We start from the raw sequence: 15,309 nt of genomic DNA, 5'->3' as shown, positions 1-15,309 counted from the left end.
TTTTTTTTCAAAATTTCAAAAAACATGGGCTATAACCCATCGTTTTTGTCATTTCGTCATTTTTTTCAAATCTTCAAAAATGATGAAAAACTGCGCGCTATAGTATGCCGTACGATATGGGCTATAGCCCACGGTCCAAAATGATGAGAAACGAGGCTAACTTTTTTTTTCAAAATTTCAAAAAACATGGGCTATAACCCATCGTTTTTGTCATTTCGTCATTTTTTTCAAATCTTCAAAAATGATGAAAAACGGCGCGCTATAGTATGCCGTACGATATGGGCTATAGCCCATGGTCCAAAATGATGAGAAACGAGGATAACTTTTTTTTTCAAAAAACATGGGCTATAACCCATCGTTTTTGTCAAATTGCGGAAATTGCGGAAATGGTTTCGTTTTTGTCATTTCGTCATTTTTTTCAAATCTTCAAAAATGATGAAAAACTGCGCGCTATAGTATGCCGTACGGGAAGGTGGGTTGGAGGGTGTTTTGCATGCTTTGGAGATAACTAAATAAACTCATATTATACAATGTTATATTATGCTTCAATGTATACAATGTGGAAAGAAAACAAAGATAGCCTCAATTAAACATATAAAAACTCTGATAAATGCAGCTTACATTTTGTGACACATCCACCAATGACAGTCACTTACTGTAACTTAGTATAACATGGTTTATTCATACTTGTTTAGACTTAAAGTTCCTCATCCTACAGCATGTCCTTCAACACCTCCTTTCAGCTCATCATCATACTGCTTACTTGATCTGAGGCTAATTGGTAATCCAATTCCTTTAAGAGCCAGGCTATAGATTAGGAACAATTATATTAATATGGTTCAGGGGTGAGTGTGTTCAAGGCCTATATGAACTTCAGTGTCATCTCCCCCCCAGTTACGGACTAAATTGGAATTTATCTCAGTTAATTACTTAATTAATATCCTATGGTGCGCCAAGAAGATTCTTACTACTTGATTTGTTCCAGTTCTAATTTAACATAGCATGCCTCATAATCTGCCCGTATGATATGATGATATGATGTATCTCAGTCACTGGGCTTGTCTACTTGAGACATGAGACTTCACATGAATAGGTTTTAAAGATAACAAGGAGCTATTTAGATGTAGAAGAAAGGAGCAGATCCATTTCACTTGGTATAAGCAATCATGAGAACAACACAACAGAAGCATTATGGATGCATTAGAATCCCATGATATCACGGCATGACTTCACAGGCGAACCACCATGGTAATGGATTGTTCATCTCTGTACATTACTGCTAGTGCTATGTTGTCCTAAAAACAAAATATACATGTGCGGACCGGTTCCCTAATAAAATCAGAGACCCGTGGCCTCTATAATCAGTGTTGTTGGGGGGAAAAATATGCATTTGTGACCCTGTTTCTCTTGAGAGTTAGCTCTGGGTTTAGTGTTCATTGTTAATGCATACTAGCTGTGGATGGTGATAATCTTCACATGCTGCAAGTTACATCCCCAGGCCAAAACAACATTTCACTCTCCCTATTTAATTAGCTGCATTGGAATTCAGCCATAAAGCAGGATTAGTGGAAATTAATGTTTTGATAGCTGTAATTGGCAATTGCAATGAATTTAGTAAGTGAGCACTCACTTTGGCAATTCCCATTTGCGGCTATCTGTGATGCTGTATTCTGCGGGCGTTTAATTACCACCATGACACAAAGTGTCCACTCACCGTGGAAAACAGAGAGGCGGCAATCTCACATTGCAATCTATAGTGCCATTCAAATGCTTATTATATTCATTGCTGGAATGTCATTTTGTGAGGTTTTCAATTCATTAGCTTTATGTGTCAGGACACCTCAAACTTAGAAAGGGGACCCTTATGCAGAACACAAACTCATGGAACCAACCAAACTCAAACTGTCTTTACTTAACCGTTTGCGCCAGGATAATGTGATTTTTAAATCAAAAGTGCATAAAAAGCCAATTTCAATTACTTCCTTTGAATGAAAACGGGCTGCATGATGACGTAACGAAACCTGCATGAATACAAAATTATCATGATTTCACCTGTTTGACTCCCATTGCTGCACATTCCTCCAAACACAGCTGATTTTGATTACAGAACTACTCTGTCTTTAATCTCATTCAAGATGACATCCAGAAAGTGTATTACTAATTTTAAAGTTAATCAGCACTCTAGAATATGTAGGCCTATCTGAAAATATTATAGGTTAGAAATTAGCCACGTAGCAGCAAAAGGCTGTCTGTCTCTGACTTGTAAACAAACTCACTTGTGGTGCTACTACCGTCCCATAGCCCGAAGGGATGCAATGCTCTGATATCAGAAGAAACAGACTGAAAAAGCCATTTCTTTATGCATATTTTCATCATCGCGATAATCCCATTAATTTTTGCATTTATTTTGTGATAATCATCACATTTTCTAACCCACTCTCTAGTCTACATGAAGAGATGTTTGAAATGTATTCTAAAAGACACATATGGTGTTATAATTGGCACATCTTGATTAGGCCATTGCTAATAGGATTGTTTTCCCCTGTTGCTGTCATCTCTCCTTTTGTGAGTTGAAGACGCTTTGTAAAGTTATTTTTTTTCTCTCTTTTTTACTGTGCTGCACAAAGTTCATTACACACCCAATGTGTTTTTCATCAGCTTATTATCACATTTATTATACACCTCAATGCGCACATGTCAAACCAGTTTATTATTTTGTGCAGATGCTCTATATCTGATGGCATCTTTTTCCGTGCGTAAAATCTATCTCTGCCTTGTGCTGTGGTATGAAGTCTAATTCAATTTATTTAATTTCTTCTACCTCTTGTTTGCCTTAAGGGAACTTGTAAAGACAGCGCTGCAGGTCACACAAGTGAATATAATTGTGGATTAATGGAGACAGATGCAAGAGTCAACTATGAACAGCACACAATTAATTAAGTAAATGTCATATTATATACTCTTTTTTTTTACCTACTTTATTTACCTAGGGTATGCTGAGCACGAAAGCTCTTTTTCAGCAACATGCACAATCCCACAGACAATACAAGAATGCTCGCTCCAAAACACGCTTGGCCTGGGTCAAATCCGGTGACCTTGGAACGGTCGCCAGGAGGTGTTCATAAATGTAGCCTCAGTAAAACTATGCCTAAAGGCCTATTCATACTGCCGAGAGGTCAGGTCAGTGTTGGTCATTCACTTCCCCACTCATTGTACATTATATCTGTGTGGCTTTCACACTAAACGATTGGTCGCCAACTGGACATCACACACTGCAAGAGTTAACCAAGATGCGATACAGACCCGATACATAGGCTATAGGCTACAAACATCATTTGTTTTTTATTCCAATTCATTTTGACATTGCACGTATAGGTTACGTGCAGGGTGCCGTGTCGTCATACAAGCGCGAGACCGACAAAGGACGGCCTAGCTCTCTCTCTCTCTCTCTCTCTCTCTCTGCATGCACACACGCAGGGGGAAATGTTTGTGATAGCGTGGTGCCGTAGTAGCCCATACGTGCACTATAGCAAGACAGAACTTTAAATCTCAATTTTCGGACGGACGGATGGACGGACGGACGGGACAGACAGACAGACAGACAGACAGACAGAGAGGGCCAGCGAATTAAAGCAAAGCATCACAATAAACCTAAGAGCAGAGTGTAGACTATAGGGGCTTATGGGGTGCACAGGTAACACAAGCCCCAGCATAACATGACTGTGGATGTGTGGAAATAAGCAAATAGAGGGCAGCCTTCCGGTTCAGAATGTGGCCATGGCTGTAGAGCACAGTCCCTCAGTTATCAGTCCCTTGACTGAAAATAGCAGTATTTCATATTACCCGACTGGCCGAGCTGGCTTGCAGAAAAAGGCATTTGGTATCTTTCAATATAACAATTTCTATGAATTTATCACGTCTGTAGGTTAACCCACATGACTTGTTCACAGGGCTTCCTCTGCAGCTGGTGCTAGCACAGGAAGGTAGCGGGAACGGACAGCAGCATTCTATCAACTGGACAATGATTGGTAGTGGGTCCGGCGGAGGCAAGCTGATTTGACTGTGTCACGCCGGCTGGCGTGCATGTGTGATAGGAACAGGCCAGGGTGAAGGTGCGTGCACGTGTGGAGGGGGCAGGAGATGGAGTGGGTGGGAGACGCTGATGGGAAATCTGTCCACGCCATCCCTCACTCAGAACTGGGAGTAAATAGCGGAGGTGACAGACGAACCGGACACGCTCTGGCAGGCATGAGGAAATTGAATCCTGTCTCGCTTAATGCCTCTGAAATGAATGGACCTGTTTATTTTCCCCAACCCAGTCCCCTTCTTTCATTTATTACATAAGGGCATTAACATTTTTAAGCTGTCAGCGAGACGGCTGGAAGTGTTTGTGACAGTTCAGGACCTGGAAGTGTTTGAAACTTCAGTGTGGTGCCCAGCGAGTAGAATGAGGTGGCCTACTGGTAATTAGTTTTGAAAATATATTTTTGGATTTGGATGGTTGGTTGTATGGTTGGTTTTGGTCTGTCTGTATTAAAGGAGCTAGCTACTGAGGGGTTTGAGCCCATAGTTGGACCTGACTTATACACACTGATATTGTCTGGCCTAATTCCATACCGTTCGTGTCAATGTTCCAAAGACACGATGCAGGCAGTTATTCTCCCGCCCATGACAGTGAACCTGACTCTTGAATTGTCAGTAACCCCCCATTTTGAGATTGGACCACAGACCCCTATTGGATGAAACATTGCATGGTACGTCAATCTACAATGTAAAGTCCTCAGTGTTAATAATTATTTAACTTGTGTGTACAATCAACCAGATACATGATACTGTTTCGTATAGTGTTTTCCAAATCAATATTCATTCAATAATTACCAACCTAATCTTTGAATGTCAAATGTTACGGACATGCAAAAATGATGTATAACCACTCATGAGCTCAATAAATCAGGGATTTTCGTGGTGATCATTGTGATCCAATGATTTCATTTGGCAGTAGTAATTTCCTGCCACCTCACATACCTCCACTGAAATTCAACATTTCCTTACATAATATGATCACCGGCTTTTTTCAAGCTCTGTGACATTTTATAGATTATGAACGATAGTCTTCTCTACTGGAAATTACTTTATGTAAAATCTTAGTTGCCAGATCGTGTGACTAAAAAACACATTATGCCGAGGACAACGATCAGTTCCGGTCACAGAGATTTCTTTTGGGGAGGAAATCATTGTCCACCTGGGTATTCAAACGTGGAGCTGCGCTGCCTGTCACTCACTGCATGTCACTGTCAACGGAAAGTGGCTGTGGAAATCCACATATCCCATGTGGCACTTGATGGTTCATGGGTGCCCTTGGCCAAAGTCAAGCAAGCATCATGGCTGATGAGAGTGCCGATGTCTGTCATCCGACGGGCTGTTTAAAAAAAGGAATGTGCTGAAGTTCGTGGTGTGGTGTTTATCTTCATGAGACGATACAAAAGCTGAGAGAGAGACAATGCAGGAGAGACAGACAGCAAGCTGAGAGATGAGACAGACATCAGACATTGGGAAAGCTAAGAGGAGAGACGCAAAGTAGGAAGGCTGAGAGGGAGACAGTGTATGAGGAACTACAGTAGGACAGCTGAGACAGACAGACAGACAGACAGACAGACAGACAGACAGACAGACAGACAGACAGACAGACAGACAGACAGACAGACAGACAGACAGAGCTGAGAGAGAGACAGACAACAAGTGTTGACAACAAGTGTTGAGACAGTGTAAGATAGCCATAAAGGAAGGCTGATATAGACACATTCCGAGACGGATCCCATGGTTCATTTGTATTCATACTTTTACTATTACTACTTTTTTTTTTTTTTTTAAGATGTATTTTGTCCTTCCATTAGTAGTTTAAATCAATGTGTTTCAATAATAATTCAATGTCATCATGCATTCATTACATGAGTGCATGATATTTTTTTGCCATCATGCATCCTTCATTGAGAAATGCCACTTGCCTGCCCCTGAGACAGGCTCGTCCTCGGGGCTCACATAACTATTAAACACTGTGTCAGAGAGGGCCTCTTTCAAGTTCACTGTCTCAGAGGGTTGAACAGGCATCTTCCTGTGCAACGGCACAGGGTCAGTGGGGGCTAAAACCAGCTTTGCAGCGAAAAAACTGCCTCAGGGCGAAAAAATATGCGGCGACAAGTGGTTCAGAGGCCCCAATGAAAAGCAAGGCCATGAGAGGAATACAAAGAGGAGCGTGGAACTCGAGGGACATTGAGTATACTGTAGTGTACGTCTATATTTACTTTAATATATTCTGTCTGAAGAGTGCTGACGAAGTCACGCGACATATTTAATCAAGGTTTAATCAAACCGAATGGGATCACAGAGGAGCACGGTAGAGCAGAGTTATGTGAATCAGATGCTACGATGAAAATACGGTTAATAATTCTCATTCTCTTATTGTTTCAATAACTTAGCAATTAACTGAATAATAGAGAAGTAAATTTATTGGGATAATAAAAAAATGTGGTTGATTTTTTTATAATTTACTTACCCTATTGTGCTGAAATAATGTTTTTTTCCAATGGAAATATCCTAAAGAAAAACCGGGGTCGTATTGTAATCGGGGACTAGATAATCAGAGTTGTCTTATATTCAGCACAATGTCGTAATCATTTTGTCTGATTAACCACTTAAGCCCTGTTTTGTATTTGTCGTACAACCGTGGTCACACAGAATTGGCAAATCTGCAAGCTCACAACGCGCCATCGTGTGTTACGTTGTGAGCTTGAAGATCTGCAATTTTTGCTGCTTTTGATACCTATGGTACTATTCAAATCAATTACGTTTTATATTAGATTCTATTGATTCGTTTGATTAACTGTTGCAGCCCAGCTTTCCTTGTTAAAAAGAGGTCTGAGGTGTTAAATAAATAAAAAGTAGAAAAGCACTGGTAATATATACAGTATAGTTAGCCTTTTATTAGTTGTACACTTTAGTTAAAACTGGTATCAATACTGATTGATGCAGCAAGTTTCCGTAGTGAGCAACATTGCTCTATAGCTAAAGCGGTCGCAGTACAGTTCAGTAATCTGAAACCTACCTTAATTACGACACCATCGAAAGCCAGTTATATCCCGCCATCTTCATTACGTCACACTCAAAAGCAATACCACGGCATACGCATAAAACAACCAACTTACAAATTACATAATACAACTTACATAATACGAATAATTACCTACATATAAAGAAAATGGATGCAGACACATTAAGAAAGTTACTTGTTGATTACCTGGAACAAAATCCCACATTAGGCTTTAAGCAATTCACAAATCCAACTACAGATTACAGAAGTATTTTAGATCATGTATATTTTAACAAATACCAATACAAATATTGAAGTTAGAGACAACTATTACTCAGACCATAATTTAGTATTGATATCACTATAATCCAAAATTAAGTGAAATTAAAGCAAGGTTATTGAAGATTTAAAATAAATAATATTATACTATATACGTGATAATATATATTTATTTTCAACTGATACAGATTTATTTTCATCCATGTTTTATTGAGTGGTGCAACCACTCCAAGGAACAGCAATGTCCGTGCGTACCTATGTAGCTGTGGTCATGAGCACCAGTGGTGTGCGCATGCGTGCACGCACGTTTGTGTGTGTGTGTGTGTGTGTGTGTGTGTGTGTGTGTGTGTGTGTGTGTGTGTGTGTGTGTGTGTGTGTGTGTGTGTGTGTAGAGTATATGACTTATTAGTACCAGTAGGGGGCGCCAGAAACAGAGGGATAGTGCATGCTCTGTCGCCTGCTAATGAGAGTGAGAGAGAGAGATAGAGAGAGAGAGAGAGAGAGAGATAATTGCACCACTCAGTCCACACGGGTGTGATTTTTTTTCTTTGAGAAACTACAAGTGGATCCTGGACACCTCTAAACCGATGGGACTGTATTTAGAAGCTTTTACCATACTAAACTTAACTTAATATTGAAACCAAAATTTCACAGAGAGGCTGAGATTTGAAAGTTTGTAGCGCTACTTGTGTGCAACGCGCAAGTAGGCACTCGACAGAGTGCCGTTCTAGTTTAACACCTAGTGTACTGTAAATTGAACATGACAAGCTTATTTTCTGACACATTTCATAGTTTCAGGTATGTTTTGACAGTTTGGTTAAAGTCGTGAGAGGAAAGGTTTGAAAAATCGTTCATAGTTCAGTGATTCTCACACTTTTTATGACAGCCACCCTGTGGCATTAGACCCCAGCCACCCCCCAACCCCACAATCCCCACCACATTCAAGCATTGAGCTCCTCACGCATGATCGAATCCTGCCACTCATTCAGCTTTGAATACTAGTCAGACACTTTCATCGAGATAAATCATTTCTTGCAATGATGTTGTGCTGAATTTGCAATGGAGTGCGGCTCTGCTCCTTCATTGCAGACGAATCTGTGCTAGCATGACACAGACTCTGAGATCACACACCCCCCTGAAGCATATACATTGCTTACATATACAGTACATCCTTCATGCATGCTTAAGATATTAAACATGATGATACATCCACAATAATAAACCACACAAGTCATATGCTGACATAGAGAAGAGCAATCTATAGCTACTACAAGAGGAGGCTGGGGAGGAGGTCGTACGTGTCACGGTTCCGGTGACGTCCTACAGCAGTGTTTCCCAAACACTTGGTCGGGACTAGGGGTGCAACGGTTCAGTTAGACCACGGTTCGGTTCGAACCTCGGTATGGGGGCCACGGTTTCGGTTCGGTTTCGGTACAGTAAAAAAAAATACCTCCTTGTGAAGTGATCCCCAGGAACGCGCCCTACTGTACCCTCTACTGTACTGTACTGTACTGTACTAGTGTCACTGTACTGGCACACACGAAATCATCATATATACAGTTAATAATGTGCGTGTGTGTTAGGTTGTGCACAGGTGGTGAAAAACAACCACGCTGTTTTCATGCTCATACCCAGCCAGCCAGCCAGGCAGTGGCTTGCACCACTCAAAAAAGTTTATTTATAGCATTTTCTTTTCTTCTCTTTTTTTAGCATATATTATTTTATTAGGCATTTCTGCCTTTTCATTATTTAAAAAAAAACAACCTTATATTGCTATTTTAATGTGCCTCATCATTATTTTAAATGCACCTATGCGCTCACACGGGGCATTAAGCACATGCAGGAAAGAGGAGAGGAGAGTGTCTCCTGGGAGGGGAGTCATTCACAGTGAATGCGTCGTGTCTCAGAAAAATAGCCTACAAAAGTTTACAATAAGTCTACATGAGGATTTAAGGATATTATGCTTATATTATTAGAAGAAGGGCTTCTATCTACAGTCATGGATTGGACATGGGAGTATTTTGTTGGTACTTTTCTGACGGAATGAATGTCCTGCTGCGGGTTGTTTTTGCTCTCACTCTCCCTCTTAATTAGCACTCAAACAGCGAGTGCAGATGCAGAATCAGATCTGAACAAACTTACAACGACCGTGCTTAGAAGCCTGTTGGCGCGAGGTTACTCCGCTGTGTGTGTCTCTGTGTATGACGATCAATAATTATTCCAAGAACGACGTTTAAAGACGAGTGCTGGATTCTCCTCATCATGCCGTCTCTCTCTCTCTGTGTGTGTGTGTGTGTGTGTGTAGGGGGTGGGCCGACAGAGTGCTACACTTCTGTGACCGAAAGAGTGCTAGACTTCTTAGTAGGACGGTGTGTGACCGATAGAGTGCTAGACTTCTAAGTAGGCCAGTGTGTGACCGAGAAATACATTCTTCGCAGCTGTAATAAATTAATTAATGCAAACCGAAATAGCGCGGTTCATTAGAGCGCATTGAACCGTGTATGTGGAACCGAACGGTTCGGTTTTCGGTTGAAAACCGTTGCACCCCTAGTCGGGACCAGTTTTTCTGTCACTGTCACAGACCATCCATATATTTAAGGGTCACAAGTTAACTTAAAATGATTGTGCCCCCCAGTGTATCTCCAGCCAGTTTCCCCCAGTGTCTCCCCCCCCCCCCCCCCCCTCCAACACGGATTTTCCTGGAGGCTTAAACATGCCTAAAATCAGATCTTGAACACTACAAAACTTAAACTCAGGATTAAACTGGAGAAATCTAAAAGTGATTGGATCAGACTTCCTTCGAATACATGGCGAATGCATTTATTCCTTGCATTGTGCCTACACATGTTGCGACCTGCGGTCGCAACATGTGTAGGCACAGTGCACTGAAGTCTTTTAATTCCCCCCCTAGCTAGTACCTGGAAACCGGAGGTAAGTCTGTTATAATTATTACTGATTCTCCATTAGAGACATTTTGTCTCTACTAAAACCAAACCACAACGGAAAGAATCCGGAACAATAGAACACACACCCATTGATTCTGATTGGACAGAGTGAAACAATGGCTAAGTAAGCCACACCCATCAAACAAAGCTAATTGGCCAAAGACTATCAGTCACGCCCACCATTAGGAACACATATAAACCAGGGTTACAGCACAACTAATCATTCTTCTAACAGAATCCTGCCTGAAGAAGGACAAACCAGTCCGAAATAGCTATATATGTCGGAGAGACAGGTAAAACAATAGGTACTAGGCTGGGACGACACAGATACAATATTAACAATGCCAAAAAGACAACCACAAGATTGGTGCAACATTTCATGGCGCACGGCATTGAAGCTCTAAAATGCGCTGGACTTCAACACAATCCTAACTGGACAGTAGGACAAAGACGTTTTAATGAAAAACAGTGGCTTAAACATGCCTAAAATCAGATCTTGAACACTACAAAACTTAAACTCAGGATTAAACTGGAGAAATCTAAAAGTGATTGGATCAGACTTCCTTCGAATACATGGCGAATGCATTTATTCCTTGCATTGTGCCTACACATGTTGCGACCTGCGGTCGCAACATGTGTAGGCACAGTGCACTGAAGTCTTTTAATTCCCCCTTGTAGCATACTGGTATACTAGTATAACTAATATACTGGTAGACACTTACATTAGACAATTGACACTGGGTGAAAAAAATGGATTACAAAAATTGTGGGATAATATGAATAAATAAAAATGATTGAGGCAACGTACAACTAAACCTGAGCTGGTTATACTCAGCTAAAGGAAATATATAATTACAACATGGTAGACGTGTGAGAATTAAAGTTGTGAATATACATTAAAAAAATAATAAAGCTAACTACCGACAGCACTACCAACTGTGCCACCATGCCCCCCGAAAGCTAACTTGTAATGAACTGAAACTGCTCCAATATGGCAACAAGAGCATTATCCCAGCCTGTGCTACAGTAGGAGTGGAATGCTTAAGAGAATGACTTATCCGAATCCCAGAGTTCGTGCTTTGACAAGCACGTCTCCCAAAAGTCTCTCTCTATCTATACAGCTCCATACTGAGTGTGCCAGAATTAAAAAAAATCCTATCCATGTTCTGCATATTATTATCAGCTATTAATGTTGATCCAATGTAGACTGGCCACGAGCACCTGGGTTATAAATTATGCAACTGAATATAAGCCTGTGTAATGTTTTAGTTTGCTGGTTGTGGACACAAGGATTTACTTGATATAATGCGAAATATGGAGTAAATTCATGGCAAGTGTCTCATCAGGTGAACCACTTAAATTCCAATAGTGGCTACTATTGAGATCTTCCACATGTTGAATGACATTGAAATGCTCAGCATTGATACGCACAGGCAGTTTACACACCCTGGCAGAGATTTTAGCTCTTTTTAAATGTCAGATACTTCCAACACTATAATAGATGGACAGAGAGCCAATACAGCAATCAACCACATGCAAATGAGTATCTACTGTAGCATGTATAAAGGCTTTGTCCCTCAAATGCCTTAGATGATGCCTGGAGAAGAGAAACCCATTTGATGTTCAAAAGCTATATTTCAGTGAGAAAGATGGTGTGTTCTGTGTGTGGATAGATCAGTGAAATGGTTGTCAAAAACATCTCCTACAGTGGTGGATATAGGTAGAGAGAGTAAGGTATAGCAGAAAAAGAGATGGTTCAGACTCACGGTCACTCTCTGTCACACACGCACACGCACACACACACACACACACACACACACCAGCAGGTTACTTCCGTCCTTGGTACAAGATACTGTAAGGACAGATATGGAGAGGATTTATTTTTCTATTATTTATTTCAGATACTGTAGGTCAGTTAGAGACAGAAAACAAAGATAGGAGAGACAAGACAGGTTGGATTTGAACCCCTGTCCCCGTTGTCTGGAGGATCTGAAGGTCTGAAGTATTATTGTCTACGATCCACTTGGCAGCCCCACTTTTCTTTTCTTCTATTTTTGTAAACAAAACTGAATATAGCCTAGGACCATGTATCAATATTATTAAATACATACAGCATACATTTGACATGCCCAAAACATATCAGCCGTTTGAAAGTGTTTAAGGCTTATGTGGGTGCTATAAATATTTAACCAATAAAAAGTATTAACAAGAGCTTGTAACTAAATAATAACTACTATTGGACCCATGGCCTGGAAGAAACGGTTTTGGACATACAAGGTTTCTGCCCGACCGTGACTAATACAATTGGAAAGCAATAAATAAGACAATGCAGAGGGAGGCTCAGACAGAATTCAATTCCAGGGCAGCACAGGTGGCTTGAACAGTATAACTCTTCGGATGAGAGTCCTATAACATCCCTCTTCTGACACCCACTTACGTGACTGTTTGATGAGGTTGAGGGATTGCATGCGGCCCTTCCCATCTAGACTAACATCTGTTCCAAAAGCCTTCTTGAGACACCATTAGCATGTGAAGAATCAGACAGGCTGCCTCCTCAACAACTTCATCCCCAAGAGCTGTCATCTCATAACACATAGACACCTGAGTGTGCCTGGTCAACAGTGGTCAGAACATCATAATTGCTGCTTCCACAGGCAATAAGGGTGGGAACGAGAAGTGACGCACGATGACTCACCGACAGGCACAGCAGATGGCCCACCTGGTAACCTAACCACGCTGCCACTCAATACTCTGATGTGTTTGTACAGCACACACTTTTATCATGCCACACATGGTTGCTGTATTATTATAATTATTCACTCTACACTAAATATCTTCGCTGTATGTTCGCCCCCCAGTAAAGGGAAGCTAGTGCTCATGTGGTCAATGTGATTGTTTTATTTATAAGCCCACTTGTTCCCCCATATTGTAAGACAAGATGGTCTGTAGTTAAAGGTGAGTTCAGCACAACTGAGTTTGCCACTAACCCCTGTTAGTGGCAGAAAAAATAATTATATGTGTGTGTGTGTGTGTGTGTGTGTGTGTGTGTGTGTGTGTGTGTGTGTGTGTGTGTTAGAGCCTTGCAAAATGTAGGCTCACAGCGCAACGCTTGTAGATCAGTTATCGCGGACTCACGCTGCATTATGAAACCCAGACCCACAATAATAAGAACACTTACGTTATGTATCTGCAGTTTCTGCACTGTACAAATCCAACTTTGTTTAGTGTGGTAATAATGCTCCTGCTGTATTTCAATTGTTTTTATTGCGGACTGCGGAGCTCCTGAGATGTCAGTTCTGTCAGAGGAGAGCCTAGAGCGGTAGCTTACTCGGTGTGTGTTTGTGTGTGTGCGCGTGTGACACACAGCTGCGCTGCATAATAATTAGGAGAGAGAGAGAGAGAAAGAGATAATATGTACGGGGCGCTGCGCCTTTAAGAAAGGTAGGCAGTTTTCAAACGAGCAACAACAACAGATGGAAATAATATGTTTCGTGCAATTGAAGAAGCGATCTAGCGTTTGACCCGCCGTGCGGGTAAAAAGCAGAGGAACACTCAGAACGGAGTTGTTGTTTTTTTGGGGTTTTTTCAAATTTTCTAGCACTCATCATATTATGGTAAGGAAACAGCTTAGGCGGAATTCACCTTTAATAAATGGTGCATTTATAGCACCTTCATCCAAGGCGCTTTAGAATGTGCATTACATTCACCCATTCACACACACCAATGGCGGCGGAAACTTAAAGATGGAGTGGCGTGATTTGTTTCCACCCTAAAACATGATTATAATTCTTTCAAAAAAGTGTACAGTATTTGTTTGTTTTTGTGGTAATGGGTGGTGATCCACCTGAACTGAAGCCGCACCCACAGCTGTAGTTGTATATAAACGGGGAGGGGTTAGGGGAGGGGCTGATGGTGTGATGTCACTATATTACCGTTTATTTCATTGGCCCGTTTGACTGTCAAGGGTTCAGCCTCCAGGAAGAAACCCTAAATACAAAGTTAATACACCATTGCACATAAAAACGACTCCTGGATGAAAAATGTGGCACTCCCTCTTTAAGGCACCAACCAGCAAGCACATCAGGAGCAATTAGGGGTTTCAGTGTCTTGCTCAAGGACACTTTGACACTATTGTCTCCACCAGGCCGAAGGCATGAGGAGAGAGTATGTTTTGCACTCCGTCCGTGTGTGTGTGTGTGTGTGTGTGTGTGTGTGTGTGTGTGTGTGTGTGTGTGTGTAAGTGAGTCTGTGTGTGTGTCTGTCCGTCCGTCTGTGTACAGCTAATCTCCGGTACCGTTAACCCGGTCGATGCTCAATTTTGCACACACACTCCCTGGATGCCAGTGATGAACCTCTGCCCCATCCTAATTGGCTAACATTGGCTTTCAAAATTGCCAGGATTGGCGCATTTTGAACAAAAAGCCTCAAATCATAAACGCAGCGTGCAATTTATGTGAAATCTTTCACAGACTTTCCTACTAGGCTGAGGAATATATCACATTGGCCTGTTATAGTGCCACCAACAGGTGGATTTTTGCAAAACACATTTTTGGAACAAAAAGAAGCTACGCTTTGTGCCCACCAGAGCGAGCCACACTTCTTGTTTTTACTCGGCCAGGATCTGTGACGGGGAAGAGGAGGCGCTTGATGTCTTTACGAGGCCGCCCGGAGCCACACATTCACAGTCATAGATGAGGACACCTGCACAGCCAGGGTGTGTAAGGCAAGTGCTCCGATTCCTCAGATCAGCTACAGAGCTGCAGGATCAGCTGGGAATTATATAAAGTGATTGAAGGTGTGCGATTATCGTGAGACTGGTACCAGCCAATCAGAATCAAGTATTGGGACTAACCGTTGTAGAAACTTGGATAAACGTCAGTATAGGCATATACTCCATGATGCATCATAGAGATTCTCCCTCCTCTCAAGGCACTCATTTGCAGGGATCATTCGGGGGGATTAGGGTGTATTGATGCCAAATACATCAGCTGTTGAAAT

The sequence above is a fragment of the Protomyctophum bolini genome (genome assembly GCF_963924005.1).
Source record: "Protomyctophum bolini genome assembly, chromosome: 9".
Taxonomy (NCBI): domain Eukaryota; kingdom Metazoa; phylum Chordata; class Actinopteri; order Myctophiformes; family Myctophidae; genus Protomyctophum; species Protomyctophum bolini.
Note: the sequence above shows the minus strand (reverse complement) of the source record.